The sequence below is a fragment of the Ceratotherium simum genome, chromosome 19, assembly GCF_057802395.1.
Source record: "Ceratotherium simum simum isolate JZ-2026a chromosome 19, ASM5780239v1, whole genome shotgun sequence".
Taxonomy (NCBI): Eukaryota; Metazoa; Chordata; class Mammalia; order Perissodactyla; family Rhinocerotidae; genus Ceratotherium; species Ceratotherium simum.
In genome coordinates this window covers 37,903,412-37,911,806 of record NC_141918.1, presented here as the reverse complement: position 1 = coordinate 37,911,806, position 8,395 = coordinate 37,903,412, and the positions used below count along the sequence as shown (strand labels likewise).

The 8,395-nt window shown below is 43.3% G+C and overlaps 1 long non-coding RNA gene across 1 annotated transcript; it reads left to right on the top strand.

The window, feature by feature from the left end:
- The first annotated feature begins 100 nt into the window (after positions 1–100).
- Positions 101–5,682, top strand: LOC147914533 (uncharacterized). The gene is made up of 3 exons (XR_015555263.1): positions 101–1,540; positions 1,853–1,952; positions 4,706–5,682. It is a non-coding gene; the product is annotated as an uncharacterized LOC147914533 (long non-coding RNA).
- Positions 5,683–8,395: the final 2,713 nt, after the last annotated feature.

Genomic DNA, 8,395 nt, shown 5'->3' with positions numbered 1-8,395 from the left:
CTCGGCTGCGAGGCCCGGGGCCCAGAGCCAGGCCGGGCCTGCTGAGCAATCACCCCGCGCCGGCCTCCGCCTGCTCGCTAGTTCTGCGTTCGACTCGTTGGGCCTGGCCAGCGGAGCACTGCGTAGCCGCCTGTCCCACGCCCCCTCGGGATTTGGTGGGATGGTGAAGGAGTCAGTCTGGCATTCGCCACGGACACCTACGGCCGGCTCTTGGGCTTTGCAGGGCCTGAGAAGCCCCTCAGCGCGGCATCTTCGCTCGATGTGTCTGGGCTGAAGGCTCGCGTGCCGAGGCGGGCCGGTGGAGCTGGCGGCGGGACGCGGGGGCGCCCGCGAACTTCGTCGTTTCCGGTTTCCTGTGACCTTGTGGCCCCGGCTGCGCAGACAGACGCGCATCCTAGTCCTTGGCTACTGGTGGGGTCCAGGTGGTTTCTACGCTTCTTGGATCTCAAGTTCCTTGGCGTCCCACGGGAGTTGGACGGGGGCGCGAGACTATTGTAAAGAGTCCAGTGGGCAGAGGGGCAGAAGCTCGGCTCGTGGGTCGGCGAGTCCTGAAGGGTCGGCCCAGCTGCTGAATAGCCTGTCGGAGTGAATCCCGGGGAGAAATCGATTGGAAGTCCGGAGATCTGGGTTCTCGATTCAGATCTCTAGGCTTCACTTTTGAGTTTGTAAAATGAACGCGGCTGGGACATAGATCTAAAGATGTCTGTGATTGCGTATTTCTGTGAATTGATGAAGGGGACGTAGATTTCAGTAACGGTTTTGATAAGCAATGAAAAAGTATCAGTACTCCGAGAAAATGTTCAGAACCTTTGATTTGGGAGAATAAAACTGAGGCAGTAATACTTAAAATATATACATCTTCCATCTCCAAGTTAATCGCAGCAGTTACAAAGAAAATTTTCAAAGAACCATAATGACAAAAGCTAAGAAAATGGCTAGATCAACATGGTACTTTTATGAGAATACTAAAGAACTATTTATATTTATGTTTATAGTAAAGGAACATGGTTATGTTAAATCAAAAAAAATCGTGGAAAAATGTAAGAAAATACTCCATATATTAAAAGATTTTTCACTCTTTCTTGTGTTTTCCTGTGTTTTCTGTATTAAAGCCGGTTTCACTTGTGTAGTGGAGGAAACCGTTTTTAAATAAGAAGCTCCCAAGTAACGAAGGCTCTGATGTTTTCTCTTTTAAATGATGTTAAAACGATGTTGTCCCATGGCCCAGAAGGTATCTTGCTCTTTTATTGGGAAGTATTGCTTACTTATGGCGGAGGAGTACATTAAAACAAACATGCGGGTACACTTTGGTACTGATTCCGTGTCTTCAGTATTAAGGGTTGATTTGGAGCATTCTTTTAAACTGGCAGGGAAAAAGTGGGAACTCTCCTGATAATGGTGAGAATCAAATAAAATACACGTAACTTGGCAAATATAAAGTGCTTATTTTTCTGCATTTCCTCAGTTCAAAGAAATCAATGATTTGTTATTGGGGAAAGAGCTGCTGGGCAGAGGGAACAGCCAATGCAAAGGTCCTAAGGTGAGCGCCCGCTTAGTATTTTGGAAGCTAGCGTGGCTGGTGCACAGTGAACTGGTTGGGGGGTGGGAGAGTAGTTTGCAGTTCACGTAGGGTCATTGGAGAATTTAGATGGAAGAGTGACAATCTGACTCTATTACTATAGAAAGACCACTCTGGCTACTAAGTAAATATACTTAACGGGAACAAATTATTAAGGTATGGAGACCAATTAGGAGGCTATGGCAATAATCTAGGCAAAAGACAATGATGGCAACCAGAGCTGTAGGAGTGAAGGTGATGAGGTAGTGATCAAATTCTGGATATGTTTTGAAGGTACAGCTGTCGGGATTTGATGTGGGTTCTAAGAGACGAGTCAAGGATGATTTTTGGCTAGAACAACTGGGCAGACGAAGTTCTTTGAACAAAATGACAGGTAAGGAAAACAATGAGTTTGGCAAGGAAGTTGATAGATCCTCTGAAGCTCTTACTCTTTCTGTTTCTGTTCTCTGTTCATCTTTATTGCTAAAGGAAAATGTCCCTAAGAGAGTCGTAATCTTACATTTTTGTACTCATCTAAGTTTCTTCTGCAGGTAATGCAAGCTCACAGTTGCTATTTCCTAATATTGTCAGTCTTTAAAAATTGTTTTGATGTTTATTTTTACTTTCCTGTGCCTATGCGTTTTCTCGGCAATCTCACTACTCTCAGAGGTGCAGAATGGAGAATTTCCTATTTAAAGGTTAATCTTAGTTCTGAAACAGTTTGTGGGGCTAATGGTTCATTTCATCAGGTATCTCAAAGCCTCATCACCAGTCACAGATACCGATAGACATATAGTATTCTAATTCTGTATACTCTGAAGAGTCCCCTGAAGGGTAGTGAATCTTGGCGTCACTTCTAGTTTTGACTGACCTCCCTGCTTCCACTCTTATCTCCTAGTCTACTCTGACTCAACACGGCAGCCAGAGTGATCCTGCTACAGTATAAATCAGGTCATGTCACTCCTTTGTTCATAACTGTCCCCTCAAATTAAAGGCCCCTGTCTTTATAATACAGGCCCTATAGAATCTGGCTCCCGGATCCTTCCCTGCAGCTCTTGTCATCTCTCTGACCTTACCTCCTGTCTGCTCCAGCCACACTAGCTTCCTTGCTGTGTCTCAAACATGCAAGGCAGGTTCTCCTCCTCAAGGTCTACACTTGCTGTCTGGAATACTCTTCCTCCCCTGCCCAAGCGGCTTATTCCCTCACCGCCTTCAAGTCTTTCCTCAAATGTGATTTTTTTCAGTGAGGCTACCCCAAGCACCCTACTTAAAATTACAACCACTCCCTTCTCCATTCTACCTATCCCCATTACCCTGTTGTATTTTTCCCATGGCAGTTTAAAATTACACCAGATTTATTTATTATGTTTATTTTCTCTATCCTCCTACTAGAATGTTAAGTTCCACAAGGGCAGAGATTTTATTTACTGTTGTATTTTAGCACCTAGGGCAGTGCCTGATACAGAGTAGGCACTCAGAAATTATACATTCTCTGAATGAGTGAATGAATCCAAAGGAGTAGTAACATGATATGGTTCTGAAAGCACTGGACCAGGGGGTTATAAGACTAGTTTAGAGCCTTTCTTTACAATTGATTTACCATATGTATTTGGACAAGACACACCTCTCTGGGTCTCAGCTTCCCCGTCTAAAAAATGAGGACGTTGGGCAAAATGATCTTCAAGATACTTTCCAGATACGAAAGTCTATGATTCCTCAAGATCGTGCTTATGGGACTAGACTTCAGAGTTAGCAGTTAACATCTCTGACTTAAGGTGTCATGGCCAAAAAAGTGGTATCTGTGGGTGGAGTTGTTACTCTCCTAACAACCTTGATGCTAATGTTCTTGAACCATATAACAAGATGGGGCTTCAATTCTGGGCAACAGCAAAGTAGGGACAACACAAGTTTTCAGTGGGCTGCACTGCCAATATCACCTTGCATGTAAAGACGAAGTTTAAGATGGGCAGACAAGAAATAGCATCAGTACATGTTCCTTTTCTCCCACCCTTAGCAATGACCATTTTGATCATTTTGATCTTCTCTTTGACTTTTCCTCTCTCTTCCTCCTCCTCCTTCTTCTCCCCCCCCCACCCCCCTTTGCTTTGGATCTGAAAGGGACTAAGTGAGGAAGCAGGAAAGAAAATGAAGGAGCAAAAGAGGTATGGAAGAAAGTAGGGTTAGTGAAATGCAATACGAATTACTTAAAATGTATAGAAGGAAAATGAACTTGAGAGTTAAAATGGAATATTAAAATTTAAGTTAAATCACTTTTTTGGCTTCCTGGGAGAAAATACGGTGAAAGGTTGAGTCAGGGATGCCCCTAAGGGTATGGGCAAACATGTTTTGTGGGGTCCCTGTCTATATAAGCAATTTTATTAAAAGATGTATTTTAGGGGGCCAGTCCCGTGGCTGAGTGGTTCAAGTTCCACACTCCGGCTTTGGTGGCCGGATTCACAGGTACAGATCCCAGGCGTGGACTTACTCCACTCATCAGCCATGCTGTGGAGGCATCCTACATGCAAAATAGAGGAAGATTGGCATAGATGTTACACAAAAATAAAAAATAATAAAAAAAAATAAAAGATGTATTTTTAAAATGTATGGGCCCACATGAGATACAGTGATCTGCTGATGAAGATTTAGAATAACAAAGGCACTTATGCATTTGTTTATTGTTTAATCAGTGCGCATGAAGATTCTCCATAGTGTCCATGCACCTTCTCTTCCTGTTCCGGTTGAAGAATCATCTATTTATGTTCTTTATTGTCAAATGCACTGTTCCTGTCTAATTTCATATCTCCCACAGTGATGCAAACAAAACAAGAAAGTAGCAGTGCTGTTACTACTGCAATGCCATGGCTCTTGTAATTTCTGTTGAAACAATGTAGCTCTTGCTTGCAGAATCCTAATACCATTTATGTACTGCTGGTCACATCATTACTCATTAAGCTCTATCATCCATCATGCTGCTCATGAATACTGGCTTCCAATGATTTTTCTCAAAAAAATGTGCTTTTTTGATGATGTCCACAAATGCAAGTCTTACCCAAAGTTTGCAGGAAAATGTGAATGATCATTTGTTTTCTAGTCGTGTTAAATTTACTACGCATCTTCCAACAATGTATTTTCTGGATTTTTTTTCAGGCTGTAGTCGCTGCATCCCTAGAATGGGATCTCTTTCGGTGCTGGCTGCACACCACCTTCCATACATCGCCACCAGGTGGGAGAACAAGCGACACGCCTGTGGGCGGAGCCAGACGTGCGGTCCGCTTCTTGTGCAAGGAACGCGCTTGACCAACCGGGGAGAGTAGGGGGGCGCCAGGCTATCAGAGGCCGGAGAGGACGGCGATGTTAAGGGCCGGCTGTAAGCCTCGGAGGACTTGTCGCGCCGTCCCAGCGCGCTGCCTGTGAGAGGCGCGCAGCCTGCGCGGTGCCCACCCTGGGAGCCAGCGGTGCGCGCACTGAGTACAGCACCTGCCCACCCGCCGGCTCGGGTGCTGGAGACGGGAGTTGGCACTTCTGCTCAGAATACCCGGGTCTCGCCCCACTCAGGGAAGAGGGTCGAGAGTGCGCGGAAGGAAAGAAACCGGTCCACGCTATTGGGTCCGACTCGGGGCGCCCCATGCAGGCGGGTCCCAGAAAATTTCCGAGAATGAGCTCAAAGCACTTGGCGCCCTGATGGCGGGCAGTACTGAACTGCATACTACATTATATTATTCTAGCTCTGCCCGTAATAACCTGGAGGAGTTTTGCTTTTGGCTTTATCTACCCCTCAAAATATAGACCTTTCTCACAGGACCTCTGAGGATCTATTAAATCATTATTGGAGTAAAGATGCTTCTTCTGTAGGCAGCCTTCTGAAATTCCAGTTATCTCAAAGTGAAAGAATGGCAGTCATAAACTAAATAATAAGCTGATTTCTCTTGATTTATAAAATTTATATAAGTAATAAAGCACCACATAGATCCAGATTAGTTTTTTTCCTTTGGCATTTGTTTTTCCACATTTCAAATGCCGAAATATGTCCACATTACGAAATAGTTTATAATATATACTTCTGTTGATGTCACTAACTGAAAGCTACCGAAGAAAAATATATTTAAAAAATTTTTATTTGTAGTTTGGGCTGAAAAATTTATAAATATATATAAAATGTATATACAGCTGTTCTTTCTGCACTTTAGAACTTTAAAATATTAGAACACATTGTATTTGCTATATTTATAAAATATTATAGATATATTTACTTATTTTCCAGGAGCAACAGTTTTGCCTAGGGCAGAGCATCAGTGCATGCAGAATCATAGCATGCTTGTGCTAGAAATTACCTTGAAGAGGTCTTAATCCAGGGGACATAATGCATGACAGGCTTGTGGGTTCATAAACTCCTGAAATGTGTTGGTTTGTGTATTAGTTTCTTATTGCCACTGTAACAAATTAGCACAAACTTAGTGGCTTAAAACAATGCAAATTTACTATCTTATAGTTCTATAACTATAAGAATAGTATCTATTTCTTACTTTTCTGACGCAAATCAGACACAGATCTCACTGGACTAAAGTCGAAGCGTCATCAGGGCTGTGTTCCTTATGTAGGCTCTTGAGGAGAATCCATTTCCTTGCCCTTTCCAGCTTCTAGAGGTTGCCTGCATTCCTTGGCTCATGGCCCCCTCCATCTTCAAAGCCAGCAATGGCTAACTTCTCAGGCATCACTCTGACACTCCTTGACACTCCTCTTCTGTTCCTGCTTTGCCTTCTCTCTGACTCTGATTCCTCCTGTGACCCTCTTATAAGGACCTTTGTGATTACATCCAGCCCACCGGATAATCCAAGATAATCTCCCCATCTCAAGATCCTTAACTTGATCACATTTGCAAAGTTTCTTTTGCCATAAAAAGTATAAAATAACATTCACAAATTCCAGGGATTAGAAACGAGCATCCTTGTGGAGGCCATCATTTAGCCTACCACAGTATGCAAACTGTGAGGTATGTGAGCCTGTGTCTGTGTGTATGCACAGTTTTCTGGATATTTCCTCAAAATAGCTTTCCCCAGGATGGCTTTTCAAAGGGGTTTGTGACTTAAAATAGTTTAATCGCTCATTCCCTCAATTTTATCACCCTCTCCTATTTCCTGTAAGGAAACATTAAAGTCCCAGAGACATTGACTTGTACAGCACCATACGAATGATGAAAGACCTTGTTTTCCTGACCCCATTTTGACCCTTTGTAACTATGGCCTATTGAAAACAAATTGACAGATTATAATGGTGTCTCGCCCATTCCCTATGTAAGAAAGAGAACACCTGAGGGCCGGCTCCGTGGCTTAGTGGTTAAGTGCGCGCGCTCTGATGCTGGCGGCCCGGGTTCGGATCCCGGGAGCGCCCCGAGGCACCACTTCTCCGTCCAACGTGAGGCCGAGTCCCACATACAGCAACTAGAAGGATGTGAACCTATGACATACAACTATCTACTGGGGCTTTGGGGGGAAAAAACTGAATAAATAAAATCTTAAAAAAAAAAAAAAAAAAAAAAAGAAAGAGAACACCTGAGACTCCTGGGCAAGCTTGCAGCTAGACTGTGGCTCATAGAATCAGTGCCACTGGCTGTTTGGTAGCTCAGGTCCAAAGTTATGCCCCAGCAAGAGCAGACGAGTCACTTTGCTAAGAAGCACAGTGCCCTGCAGGTGGTCCCTTATATATGCAGGTACAGTGGATGTGGAAAGAGGGGGCTCAGACGTGATGTGGCACCTTATCACTGGAGCTCAGGATGTTTTAGTTATTCATTGACAGGAGTAGGAGGAGAATCTTCCTAACACCCACAAGGCCCTGGAAGGTTGATAAGCTGCCTCCTGTTGCTGTATTCCAGCACAGGCTATGAGTGCAGGGTCAGAAAGCAGACTTCCGGGCTGGATTCTGGCTCTATCACTTTAGGTATGGGACTTTTGGCAAATTGCTTGACTTCTCTGTATCTCAGCTACCTCATCAGTGAAATGGAGGAACTATCTTATTGAGGTCAGATAGACCTGGATTCCAATTATGACCCGTGATTCACCAGTTTGTCTACTAAAATAATTAGATCAATGAGAAAGCATTTCATTTGTATAGCACTTTACACAACATTCCTTTGCATTCTCTATGTTAGTTAATGTCATTCCAGCAAGTCATTTTATCACATGTGACTGTTTACCAGTTTGTTATAAAGAGTAAATGGGATAATTTGTTTAAAGTTGCTGGCATATAGTGAGCACTACGTATTATTTTTACTTCTAATACTATCACTACCACCACAGATGGATGTAGACACTTGTCTGGACCACTGAGGGGCAGCAGAGGAAACAATACTTGGAATCCATTTCTTTCTGAAGTTGTGTCTGAGATTAGAGAAGTTAAATCTTACCTAATGGTTAGTACAGAAAAATACTTTGGGTCACGAATAATGTCATTTGCCTCTCTGGAGATACCATCTGTTGCTCTTTGGTCCAGAGGTCACGCTTACAGATTTGCGCCCAGCAGCTCAAGGACCTAGCTGTGCAGCTGTCTACTCTGAGGATAGCTGAGGATAGCCTGCCAATATCTGTTCTTCAGTGACCAGCGCTAAATTTTGGTAGACTTATTTAGAAGCTAAAATTGTATCTCTACACTTTATATTGGAGGCAGCAAATAGCTACCTAGTCTTGCGTTTGGAAGGCTTTTGTTTGGCTGTCATATTTCAGAGTTCTAAGGTTAATGTGATTTCCCTTTATGCTACAAACAGAATGCAAGAAAACGCTTTGTAAAATCACGTTGTTGTTTCTTATTGCAATCAAAAAAATAGAATTTTTTAAAAATGGAATT